Below are 13906 nucleotides of genomic sequence, written 5' to 3'. Positions count from 1 at the left end.
GCTGGTTTATCAAAGCTGTGCTACTTGATACCTTCCAATGGAATATTTTACAGGTGCTTAGATTTTCTTTAGATTACTGACCTTACCCTCCAACATGTTCTTTCTGTTTTGAGTTGAACATTGATCAAACTGGGTAGCACTTTTACCATGTCCTTTTTTTTGTTACTGTTTGCTTCAGTAAGGTTTTGGCCATAGCAGGAATACTGCTTACCCACTTGTTAAGTGTTTGTTCACTACTTTCTAACCTTTTTGCTTGGAGGCAGCGAAGATAACTTCACAGCTTACTTTTTCCCCCACTTTGGTTTCCATTTTCCTCTCAATAGAATTTCTTTCCTCCTCCTTCCTCCCTCTGTTCTTGTTCCCTATGGTAATGCCATTTACACCCCACTCTGACCCAGTCCTGACAAAGCCATAGTCAATCTGAATCCTACTGTGAGCAAACATAACTTCTACTTTTGCCTGACGAGAGCAGGTAGGCAAGTGGAACAGGAGCACTTTGGCCACAGAGCTACTGTGCAGGGACAACCCAGGAGTGCATTTTCAATCCTGATCGGTTGAAGTGCCATGAGCTTTCTTAGAAATTGGCTGCTTCGAGCCAGTGACCCTTATGAATCACCTGCACTGAGTCACGCTCCTTTTCCTGTCACATCAACAACCTCAGTGTACAGAAACCAAACAACCTGTGCCACTTCTCTAGAAAAGCACCCAGGCTGTGAGAACAAAGGCTCTGCTGTTTCCTAATCTCAATAACAATTAAGATATCAGATTAATAGGATCTTTAAATGCCTTGACGAATTCTCATGGAATGCTCTCTGTTTGCATTACTATAAAGCCTATCAGTACCTTTAACATTAAATAGCACAAGGGAATAGAAAGTTGCAAAAAAGACCAAGCACGAAGTCTTGCTCTAAGAAAAACCAAAAGAAAAAAACCAAAAGCAAACAAACAAAAAATGTGTTATTTCTTGCATGTCTCTAAAATTTCTACTTGATGTCACCAAAGCCATCAGAGAGGACAGGGAATTCCCTTCCTTCATTAGATGTAGTTTCTTTTCTTTCTTTCTTTCTTTCTTTTTTTTTTTTTCTTTTTCTTTTTTTAAATCTCTTTCCTCTTGTTCCTCAACACAGCATTGCATTCAGCAGTTCACTTAGTGACTGTAATCCCCTTGGTTAATAGGATTTTCCTGCAATTCCTATCCTTTAACTTGGCATTGGAAGCTGGTTTGCATTTTGTGTTAGCTAGGTAAAGTGCTGTCTGCCTGGGAACAGCATGACAACCCATCCTCCCAGTATTCCAAGTAGTAATCCTTGGAATTATCCTGGATCAAGCAGAAGTGAAGTCCTCATGTAGAGGACTCAGATTTCTCTGCTGGGATCGCATCTCATACAAAGATTAAAGGCCACATCCACAAAGATATTTAGGCTCTGATAGGAGTGAGGTGCCTGAAATCTTTCATGGGACTGGCCCTGACTTTGTTTAGCACACCTGTCTGACAGCCAGGTGTCAGAATGCTGACTCCAAAACTGATGCCCGCTGATTCTCTTTAAAACAGCTGTTGATTTAAAACAAAACAAACAAACAAACAAAAATTATTCTGGAAAGAAGCTCTATTTAAAGAGAACCCCTTTTGAATCCTTTTACTGGGAGAGAATAGTGAATTTCAGAGTTTTTTACAGCTTAGCAGATGAAGTTCTTATTTTTCTTCTCAATCACCTGATCTGTTGTGACTGATGTGTGCTTTGTGACACCAAAGTGCTTTTCCATTCTTCATTCCATCGCTTGGAGATCTATAAAAAGAGTGGATATACGAGCGATTTCTACGTAAACTGTTTTGTTCCTATCACAACCCCAGGAGGATTAAAGTTGTGGAAGCATAGAGTTAGGCTCATACTTCCCTCTTTCCAAATGCCTGGCTCAGAGAGAATGGCCTTTGTTTAGCAAACATTAGTATTTCCAAGGCAGGACTTGGGATGAGGTGCTTTCACATTGCCTCTCCCCCTCATATTTGGTTTGCTCTCTCTCATATGAATTCAGTAGCTTCCCCGTAATCCAAGCCATTCTCTGGAAGCATCAGTGACTCTCGTTTACGTCTTTGCCACCTTTTCTAGGAATGTGCTCATTTCATTGATCCCCTATTTGAGCGCAGCAGTTGTCCCTGCCATTATCCTTGACCTAATCATAGCATTTAGGGATCTGCATGTCTCATGGTCACAGATGAGCACATGGACAGAAACTGCCTTGCAGACCTTACCCATATAGCTTGCTTTAGATCCATGAGAACAGCGCGCGAAATTCCTGTTAGGTCCAGTTTCTTCTGAGCTGCCAGGGCCAGGATAGTTGTACTTCATAATCTGCTGGAATGCTTCTTCGCTTGCTTGCTATAGCCAGTCCTGTGGAGGAGAGAGGGGGGGAGAGGATGTGCTCCAGCCCTAAGATCAGATGTCGGGCACAGGTGCTGGCAGTGGAGCAGCCTGTGGTATGAAATCGCAGGCTGGCCTCGTCCTGCAGACCTTCGGAAAACAGCCCGAGATTGTGTATCATGAGTTATGACTGTGATATAAAACTGAAAGCCTGAATGCATCTGTTAGTTAAAAATTGCTGTGAGAGCTTGGGAGACAGCTAGTACAGTGTTTCAGTTAAATCTCAAATAGGGTGGCTCTATGCTAGCTTCCTCATTAAATGCTCTCAGTTTTTTTTTGTTGTGCAAGTTAATTTTCACTTCCCTTCTTGCTCAAAAGCTGACATAGGTTAGAGTTTGGGATAGAGACACCTATCCACCACAAAAACTTTGGATTTGGATTTGTATCTTGTCATCTTTCCCAAACGTTGTAATGTTCTTCCAGATGGAGCTGCCACTTTCTGTCCCAGAGGCCGCATATTTGGGGAAGAAAAGAAATCTCCTTTCACAGAGGCCAAGTTTCAGCTGACCAGAGACATATGTTGAAGTAAAACCTGCATTATTTTTCTTAAGTGGGCCAGGACTGTGTTATACATCCATACTTGCACTTTGCAAGTGAAGAAGGTACTTTGTAGATGCAGAGTATGTACAATCTTTTACACCTTCATTTTGAATTATGTAATGTGTTTTTTCCTTGTGGTCTGCTTGCTCCTAGATGTTCTGGTGAATGTTATTTTGTCATCTGGTATCATAAGTGAAGTGTCTCTGTTCCTGTTCTCATGTGAATGAATGCTAGACATCTTCTTGGCTTCCAGAGGGCAATGTCAAACCTACATGAGGAAGAGGTATAACAGCATTGGCTTGAGACACTCTTAAAAAGCCTCTTAAATGATCTAGGAAGGAGCATTCGTAAGTGCTCCCCTTCCCTCAGAGGCAGTAATGAGTCACTCCTTAATCAAAACTGTCTATGCAGAGCACTGTCCTGCTGGCACAAGAGCAAGCTTTGCCTCTGCAGATATTTAATATAACTTTTCTGAGATTCTTTCTTTTGGAGGACCTGAGTGACCTTGCTCTTCTTTAGATTAGGTTGTGATCACAGATTCATTGTAGAGATGCAGGGCGATGTAAAATTCCTTTCACCTCCTATCTTAAACTCTGTCTTGTGGTCTTAGCTTGGGCTGCTGGGGAGATTGCTACGTGCCCATCCCTCTTCCAGCACTGCCAGTGTTCCAATAATGGGGTGAAATGATCTTCCTATGTAGTTTGAATATCTTTTTTATTTGTTTATGAAACACTTTGGGTCGTTCTGTGATACAAGGTACTGTACAAATGGAAGTCGTTATTAAACCAATAAAAAATAACAATGCCAGCTCCTTTCTGTTAGATACAACAACACATTAGGTTGCCACATGCACAACATGACACTTTCTGTTTCTTTTACACTCTTGATGGCTGAATGCATTTTCAGAAATGATTCTCATAGAAATGTTTATGTCGGCCCAGTTTTTGGCATAGGAGGGGCCTTTAGAGTTTAGAAGGGAAACTGCCTTCTTAATAACTCATCGCTGTTGTGGCTACTATGTAAATCTCTTTATCCAATCAATCAGACGTGAAATAAAATATACTGACCTGATGTTTGGCTAGCATGTAAATTCCAAGTCACATGAGGCCTGGGGAGTTATAGTGCAGAAGACGGAGTTTTCATTCCCCATTTGTAAGATGATATCTGCTGTGCTCATTAAGCGAAAATATTTTGGAGCCTGTGTCTTACAAGGTAAACTCGCTCTATTGTGCAGAAGAACATTCACTGAAATAGCTAACATGGATCATCTGATGACATTAGCTTTGTAAGTAATTTCCATGATGTCAAGGGTACACTGGAGATTAAAGGAGGATTAAGACCTACTTGCACAGTCAAAGCATCACAGTAAATTGACTTGACTTGGCAGGCTGCACCTCAAGTTGGCAAGTTTTCACTAACTAATCATATAAAATCCAGGTTTGTGGTGTTAGTTAGACTACACTTTCACAGAGGCCAGGAAACGTTAAGCTTTCAAGGTGGGAGGTTTTAGGAGCTAAAGGAGGAAAAGGGAGGGGAGATTGTCAAGGAGAGTTTTGCAATGTCAAGGTGCCAAGAGGTGCTAAGTAAAATAACGAACTGGTTTTACTAGAGAAGACTCGTTGGATTCCTACCCAAAGGGCTTTTCCTGCAGCAAAGTTTATTTTTTCCCCTCCCTCTGTCACAGAATGCAACGATCAGACCCTGCACAGGAACTTCACTGAATAAAGATGAGTTTATATTTTAAAAAGGAAACAGCTGGATTGCAAAAGCAAGGGAGGTAGACAGCTCTTGTTTCATTAGCTAAGGGAAACTCAGGGCCCCAGAGGAGAACAACTGGGAGAGCAGCCATGACAGAGGAAAAAAAAAAAGGAAACAGAAGATCATAAAGAACTAATAATGAAAAATTGAAAGTGAGGATAAGCCAAGAAAAACAGGCAATAAATAGATTTGTTTTTTTTAATTTTATAAAGTTGGGGGGGAACAGAAATGTAAAGTGAGCAGGCAAGAGGAGAACAGGGCAGAGCATATGGATTTTCTGGAAATTGAATAATTCTGAAATTTCTCAAGAACCTGATGAGAAATGTGAAGTGTCTTATTGCTGATTTCTCGATCTTCAGACTGGTGCCCTCTTCAATACAAAAACAGAGGAGGAGCACTATAATTACCCAGCAGTTTGCTGCTTCCTCTAGAAGAACAGAGTGAGTTTGGCTGGGCAGCAGAATCTCGGCTCCATCCTTGCTGATGAATTGGAGTCCTCTAAGAGCAGCTTATAAAAAATGTATCTGATGATTGTTTAGAAGGGCCCAATCAACTGTTTATCTGTACAGTAATCACTGGATGATGAGTTGGAGGTAACCCGGGTGTGGGACTGTGCCTAGTGGGAGTCTCTGAACAGTTTCAGATGAAGAAAGAGTGGAGACTAAAGGAAGAAGGGGCTAGGAAGAAAAGCAGATACTAGTCTGTCCTTCGTCTTGAAATCTGTTCATTGTGATAAAATATATAAACATGGTTAAGACTTCATAGTCCAAGAGGGAACAGATTTTTTTTCAGCTGCCCTTCAATTACATCCATAATAATCCTGCAGCTTTATATGGTTTACAGATGACACTTCGCCCAGCAGAAATGGTGCTATTCTTTAAATTGTGCTGTGCTCATTAGGTTTTAATAGGAGCAGTTGTTTAAAGGGTGGGTGGGGGCGAGAGGGAAATGCACTTGGTGATGCATAGTGGAATGTACATTAATCTTGTTAATGACAACACAGTTAATGGCTGGCAAAACATTACTTTTGAGTTAACCTTTCTCTTGTGCAGACTATACTTGAGAAATAGAGCCAGGACACGGAAGATACAAGGAAAGTGCATGAAGACAGGGATACAGGATTTCCTATGATTTTATGTTGTTCTTAATTAGGAAGCATATTGGCAGCAAATGCTAACATGTGTTGGGATGTTTAGCTGTAGCCAAATAAATGTTTTCTATTACAACTCTGAATTCTTTGCCTAGCCAGAGCCCATGCTGTTCTGTTCATGTCTTACAAAATCCCTTTATAAGTCATTTTGGGGGCCAATTTTCTGTTGGCTTGTACTGCAGAGTTACTTTGAACATATGCACTCAGACTCCAGAAGGGTCGTTGTCCTCATTTTTTTTTAATTCAAAAATTTTTTTGAGTGATAAATGGGGAAGCCCTTCTTATGAAATGCTTCTGTAACCCAGCTAAACAATAGCGTATGGTGAGCATGCTCATTTAAAAAAAAAAAAGTAGAGAATGGAAAGAACTAGTTTTGTACATCACGTGTTCACACATAGGCTGAATGAATAATCTATAATGAATCACTTATCTGACATTTAATCTTTTACTTCTGTTTATGAATGGTCTGAAAATACACTGCTTGTTTTTTTTTTTTTTTTTTCTTCTCAATTATTTGTCATTCCAAATTATTAGTTGAACAATTTCTGATCTGTCTTGTAGGTTACTTGAGAGCAGTCTGGTATGTCTAATTTTTAACTCATTTCTATTTCAGTGATGTGAAGCCATATCTGGAGTCTAACTTGAATGGTGAAAGTCTTTTCTGGTGTGAATGGAAATGTAGCACTTTGCTTTTGCAGACAGTCTGTTACCTTTGATTGTTATCTGTGTTTTTTTCTTTTTTTTTTTCTTGATTTGGCCACATCTAGGTAGAAAATCAGTTTGATTTCTCATACTTCTGTGTTGAGTCTTGTATGGTTAGATTATTCTAGCAGGTTTGAAGCTTGCTGAAACTTATCAGCAATATGATGACATATCATTACAAGGTATAGCTGCTCCCTGCACAAACTGTATATAGACAAACCAAAAAGGGCATATTTTTATGAGAATTTAAGGCAATCTTTCCTCAGACCATTCTGTGAATAATTCAAGCTAACTAATCTCAAATCAAGTACATCAAAGTTAGTATGAATGTGTGTTTCCTCTGTTTATCAGTACAGTGTCCATCATATTTTGATTCTAATGCTTCACTGTTTTTTCTGATTAGAAAGTCCTTTGCTTCCCTTTGATGTTCATAAAGAAAAAACAACACGTGAGATTATCTGCCAAGACTGTTCTGCATGGATTCACTTCTTTGCTGCTGGAAGGGTAGAGAAGGTGCTCAGGGACTGCCCATTAACCAGTAAGAAAGACAATGAACAATGGAGCTAAAAATAACTCACAATTATAGAAATATAGCAGTTCTGTGTTGCTGCAAATATCAGTTTAAGGTGAAAAAGAAATATGTCACGGTGTTTAATTACTTGTGAATGTGATTAGTTACTTAAAAGCTTAAGGACCATATCATATAAAAATTCCATACTGTAAAAAGAAACTTGCTCTTAATTTTCTTTTTGAATTGGACCCTATTAATCACTGAGAAAGTTTCAAAATAGTTTGACTGAAGAACTCAGATAACATGACGCTCTTGGGAGGTCATGCTCTCAGATCGGCATTCTTGACCCACTTTTGTCTCACTTTCCCATCTTCTGGCTTCACTCTGGCTGTAGTGACCTGACTGTGTCTGGGCTAGGTTGCTCTGTTACTGGTGTGACATCCTGCATGGACTCACGTTGCATTGGATTGGACTTGTCAACAAAGCATGAGGGAAAGAGAAGTGGCACCAACAGTTCCACTGTGCTGTGGAGTCCAGTTTCAAAGAAAGGCAGAGGTTGCAGCAGAGTGGTTGTGAAACTTGTGAAACCTCACGGAGTTTATAATTAGATCTTTGGAGTCCAGTCTGTGATTTAAGGGCTTGAGGCCTGATGTAGAGCAAAGAAATATCAATCTTTACTAGAGTGGATTGGGCTGCTTAATAGGAAGGAATATCAAAAGAGAGTTTATAGGCATCTCTTAAAATTGAAGTAAATGTATTTCATTCCTTTGATATGAACGTGTTTCTTCTTGATTTACCTGCTATTGAATGTCACCAGAGCTAGATGTGTGTAGCAGGTGCTTACAGTGATCTGGAGGACTCACAGAGACTGGGAGATGGTTAACATTTGACTGAGAGCACACAACTCACAAGCCTGCCTTATATTGAAGTTATATCATCCTATCTGATGTGTTGGAAGCTGGATCTCTATACTTCTTCCTGTGGCTCAAAGAATATTTGAACCATTGAGTGGTTATTCACACCTAACCCTTTTTAGGATCGCCCATTATTATTATTAACAACAGTGAGCATTACCAAGGAGGAAAAAATAATATCGTTCTTTCCACAAAAAGCTAAAAAACATAATGGTGAATTAAAGTTCTAAATGATAGGACTGTTAACATAATGCCTTTTGTCTAGAATGAACTATAAAACACATATATATACAATGGAGAAAAACCTGTAAATGTGTAATGGACAAAAAAAATATATATAATAAAACTGTTGAAAGAATGCATTTTCTCAGCACCAAGGCTATCCATAAAAATTTTACAGTTTTCCACTATATAACATTATCCTTCATAAAAAATGATATTTTAAAGCAAAAAGGTTGGCAAAAGAAACAATTGGTAGTTAACGGAAGGACGGGATTACAGCACTGTGCCTTTGCTGTGAATGGTGGGATAGAAAATGAAAAACATTTGGGGCATTATATGAAGCCCAGCAGTCATGCTCCATATGGTTTGAAGAGTTGAGCAATGCTTGACATAGATTTTACGACTTCATTTTCTTAACATCGAATATTATCCCTTCAATCTAGGCCTCCCACCCCATTCCTTGTCTTAAATTTCTTCTGTTTTTCAGACAAAGAGAAATGTGTTTTATTAGTATGTATCATTTATATTGTATTTAATCACATTTGATTTAATATACTGTTTTGTTACCAGCGTGGCCTTTCTGAGGAATGCTCTGTAATCAAGGTATTGAGGCAGAGGTAGTCTGGTCTCCAGATCCTCTAATAATTTTCTATTTGACTGAATGCAAGTTATTTCATCTCTTTCTATTTCAGTTCCCCATTTGTAGAATGGAGAGAATAGTACTCCTGTACATCAAATGTGATTGTGATAAGTTTTAGGATAGATAACTAGAGTCATCTGTATGACAGGACAGGTCAATATTTCTGGATAATTGGATTTGGAGCACAGAACTTACTGACTCCCAAACCTGTGCTCAACCAGATCAGGAGATTAAAATTTATCTCTTGGTTCACATCATGACTTTCAAAAACAAATATTGCTCCCCTCTGTCATAAAATAGAGATTGATTAGTTACTCATCTTCAGTCTGCAATCTACTGCCAAGCGTGATGCCGTCAGGAGAAGGAAGCTTGTAACCTTCCCCAGAAATTCACATGAATTATTCTAATATTTATTTGACATTTAAATCATTGGGTACAGCTGGGAACTGGGGCAAGTTGAACATTTGTAATGATGTGCATACTCATCATGGAAAGAGAATCCCTTCTGTGAAGCAGACGTAGTAAAAAGGGTATTTGTGGCTTATCTTACAAAAAAAAAAATAAACAGAAGTTTCACAGGGATCTCAGCATTAGTAGACAATGCTCTGTGTAAGAGACACAGCTCAGTGTTACTACAGATGACTTAAACTGAAAATTTCAGATGTAGATCCAAACTTTTTGAAACTGCGTATTTGGATCTGCAGTCTTAACTTGGACAAATCCCTAGAAATAAATTACTGTTGTGATTTGTTACAACAATTCCCATATTATCCGATACAAACTGAATCTTTCCTGAAACATCACTTCCCATTTTGTTTATTCATTCTGAAAGGCAGAAGTCCTCTAACCCTTCTCCTGCTGTATCTGAATGCATGCCTTTGCCCGTGGCTCTCACGTGCAATGGTATTTTAGATGGTATGTTTGGTTATAGGTAGCTAGAGAATCACTGATGGTATGTATGTTTTACTCCATTGGCTCAGTACACTGGAGAGCACTCAGCTGGTTAATATTTCATTTTGATTTTTTTTCTTTTTTCTTTCCAACCATCTATGTAAACTTTTAGACAGCCGGCCTGGTTTTAGGAGGTGATTTCCTTGCTGTGGATTAAGGATCCATTTGTGAGTCACTCTTGGGGCACTTGAGAAAAGTAGATTTCAGACCTGAAAGAATGTATTGTAAACAGAATAATGTGCTTTCAAAATTAGCTCACGTACCAAATTATGTATTTACTTAATACACCTTAATGGCTTCTGAAGAAGCTATTAGGCTCTATTGCGTAAATACTATGTATACCAAAATATGTATTTAACCTAGATAGGGCAGTTCCCCATTGTTGATTTTTTCCCTCCTTCTTTACAAAGTTTTATCTTCATGGCCTTTTAAAAGTCTATTATTCCTGAAGAATTTATCTTCCAGGAGATTGTTTCGGACAGTGGTAGCTCAGAGGGTAGGAGCTGTTGGGTTTTAGTGTTTGGAAAGGAGGAATAGCTGTCAGAGTGCCTTATAAGACTTTCCCTCAAATATTCTTCAGCAAAGCAAATCTCTGAAAGGGAAGAGGCCTTGTGCCTCAAAGCCCTTAGGGCCAGGATACAGTCTGACACTGGTTCAAAGCGACCTAAACTTGTACTGAGATCTCAAAGTAAAGAACTAAGTAAGTTCTTTTATTTTCCTCTGTGTATACATCTGGAAAACTGGGACAATAATCGTTGACAGTGGTTTTGCAAGGATCACTTGATAAATGCTCAGGATACGCTTTGGAAATGGAACAGTAAAAGAATTACATGTGAGAGGAGTACTAAACCAGTTAGGACTGGCAGGGAAATAAGTACAAACAAGCTAAAACTGCTGTGTTTCACTGTTTAATTGCTACTTCCTGTAACTGGCACAGCAAGCAAACCATATATCTGCTAATGTCACAGGTGCATGCACAGCTAGCTCATAATGGAAAAATATATCTGTAAATAACTGCTCAGTTACAGCAAATGCCAAAAATTACAGTCTGTGTTATTCACAGGTGATGCCACCAATGCTAGTCATGTTCATCAATTTGCAAATAGTAAAAACCCATATCAAAACTCTAGGAAAAGATTTTATCTTGCCCAGAAAATGCAGTGAGGAATAGCAACTAAAAATAGAAGTGTTGTATGAAGCCCTGTAACTTTGGCATATAGTCATGAAGTGCAGAGTGAGGGAGAGAGTGGAAGGCATTCCACTGGGCAAGAGAGAAAGCAATGATGGGCACATGGGGATGAGAACTATAAGGGGGAAGAAAAATAGTTTCCTCCTGCCTATGTGACTTTAGGACAGTGTCTGTAGTTAGGGTAGGTTCTGATATACTTGATATTGCCCTGGATGATTTCTTTTATTTAAAACAGGAAGGATGATAATGCAATAATAAAAATCATGGAAAAACTGTGCTGTAGGCCTGATTATGATGCAGTTTTTTATCACGGACTTGGATGCATGTATGAACAAAGAAATACACCAGAAATGATTTTGTGCAAATGTATTCAAGCAATGTTATCAACTGCAGACCAAAAATGCAATTGGAGATGCATTGTTCTTTTTCACTGACTTTCTGTTGACCACAGGAAAAACTGGTTTTAAAGTTCAGTACAGTAACACAGACCAGAGGAGTGAAAAACTTGCGGAGCCAGTTTGAGTTATAAGGGTGTGCTAACTGGTGACACAGACCTGCTGAGAGTTTTAAAATCAAATTGAAACAATGAAGTTTTGTTGTGCTTTTCCCATATTCTCCTTAGGAAATTATACCCCATTTCCTCTACTTTTCATCCCCTAGATCTCCCATCTCTTTTACCCACTGCACCTTGCTTGCTTCCCTTGCACCCACAGTCCTTCATCAGTTCTCTTGGCAGTGACATCTCATCCCTTCCATGATACCTCAGGCTGTGTATTTCTGTATATTTTTCCCATTTCATTTATTCTTACACAGTTTAATAAAACTGTTTTTTTTTTTTTTTTCTTCTGCTTAGTAGTTGACTTAACAAGTAACTTTTTTTGGGTGTCAAATGACTGCTTTAATGAAAGGGTGAAAAAACTGCTCAACAGCAGATAATGTCTTCCGTCTTATTTAGCCTCATGGCTATCATCCTAATGGAGTTGGATGTATTTTCAGGTGACATAGGGTTGCAAATAGCAAGTTGAAAGGTTGTCTTTGAGTATCAAACTTAAAGAAATTTCTTGAAGTTATTTATTTATAATTCCCGAAGTTTGGCCACAACTACTAAAAATATGATTATGCCCTTTTTGTGCTTTGAGAACAGCATTTTTATTTTCAGTGATGGGGGATGAAGAAGAGAAACTGAACTATTCCACTATTTAGATTAGACACTGTTTAGAGAATAGCTTTGGTACTTTGCAAAGCCTCTATCACAGTGACACATGTAACTCTATCAACTTGTAACTGCTCCCTTAAAGCCATACAGTTTGCACCTTCTCTTTTTTTTTCCCCAGGTACTGAGAAGTTATTCATTCCTGGTGTTCCATCAGGCATGTCAAAGACAAACATTTCTGTGTGCATCTGTGATTAGGCCACCCATCCTGAAAGTAGCTGAGCTTTTCATGCTGAAATCTCCTCAGTTAAATTTCATGCTGTACTTTCTTGGGGTTACCTACAGGTGCTATTTTTCTTGTTTTTATTGAAAAAAACAACCAACAGAGCTCAGTTGTACTTCTAACCAATCTAACCAAAGAGTTGTTTAGGACCAACTGGCCACTGTGAGATAAATTCATCAGATCAAAGGGGAAATGCAGCTTTGTCTTTACTACAGGGCCATGGCTTCTATTGTAAGGAATTTGTCTATGGATCTTCTATCAGAATATTCCTTGATAAGCTTTGTGCATATCCAAATTTATACACTTATAGATTTCTGCAATTCTGTTCACTCTGAGATTTAGAGGCTTTATCAGTGAGCTGTTTGCGGAAATATGCTAAGAAATTAGATGGCTTCAGATTTTATAATACAGACCTACACAGTTTAAGAGAAAACTGGGCATTGTTTGGAATTACTGTTCCTCAAAAATTCATAAAGATGTGGTGAAACGCTTAGACTTTATAACTTTAATCAGGTATTTATTCAGCTCTAATTTCAACAGATGTCTGAACAATGGGGGAAAAAAATACCATATAACAAAATATCAGTGTGCTTCCAGCCGTCCCCGCTAAAGTTTTGACGATGGTCAGTGGCAAATGCATTTTTCTCTTGTGGTTTTGTAATAACTACTTATACTTCTTTAAGAAGTTTTTCCTCTTATGCTGTTTGCTGCTGTCCTCTCTATGTTGTCTAATTTTCAGCTGTAGATTGAACGTAGTTACTTTTTCACACTGAATACTCCTGGTTTTGTATCTCATGTATTCGTTTAAGAAAACTGCAATAAGCACAGCAGAACATCTGGAGCCATCTGTTCAGATGAGGGAATGTTTTGACTGTCTGGACATCTGGACAAGGTAGTAGCTGCCATCCTTTCGGCAAACAAAAGGTTTACCAGTGCTTGAGCTTCTTCTGGATGTCCAGAGGATTTTGTTTGTCTATTGACATGCCTGGTCTTCATCTCTTCTGGTCTGCCTTTCTGCCTCCACTCTCCATACCCACCACTGAAGACTTTCCTCCTCTGGCAAAACCAACCCCTGCTGGGTGCTCACTGCTTGCTGTGCTTCCCTCAAATAGCATCTTTCCATAGGGGATGCACAAATTCTGTTGTTTTATATCCCATTGTCACTGGAGCCACAGGCACTTGCCTGCACATGTCCCCTATCAAGGGATGGAAATGCGTTTCCTCATGCCTGTGCTTGCAGCCACATACGTGCTGCCTGCTGGAGCTCTGCTTTCAGAAGAGGGCAAACTGATCATGCCTGCATCTTGGTGCTCATTATGGGACTGTATGGTGGGGGATGTGAGCTGCCATCAGGTTGGAAAGTCCATTATTAAGTCTGTAACACAAACATCACCTTAGGCTCCATTTGACGGTCAAACTATATTTCACAGTACACACGGAGCATCCCATAGCAAGAGGAATGTAGGTGCCAGC

General features: G+C 39.1%; 1 long non-coding RNA gene across 2 annotated transcripts in view; it reads left to right on the top strand.

The window, feature by feature from the left end:
* The window catches only part of LOC109369658, a 40051-nt gene extending 36292 nt beyond the window's left edge, over positions 1-3759 (top strand). Inside the window, exons 3-4 of one of the 2 annotated variants that reach the window (XR_004161082.1) lie at positions 2844-3022; positions 3114-3759. This is a non-coding gene — a long non-coding RNA (uncharacterized LOC109369658). Of the gene's footprint in view, positions 1-2843 lie in introns of both variants that reach the window. The other variant, XR_004161081.1, reaches the window with a different exon arrangement.
* The last annotated feature ends 10147 nt before the right edge of the window (positions 3760-13906 follow it).

Source organism: Meleagris gallopavo, chromosome 12 (assembly GCF_000146605.3).
Source record: "Meleagris gallopavo isolate NT-WF06-2002-E0010 breed Aviagen turkey brand Nicholas breeding stock chromosome 12, Turkey_5.1, whole genome shotgun sequence".
Lineage (NCBI taxonomy): Eukaryota > Metazoa > Chordata > Aves > Galliformes > Phasianidae > Meleagris > Meleagris gallopavo.
This window is presented reverse-complemented; position numbering and strand designations above follow the sequence as displayed.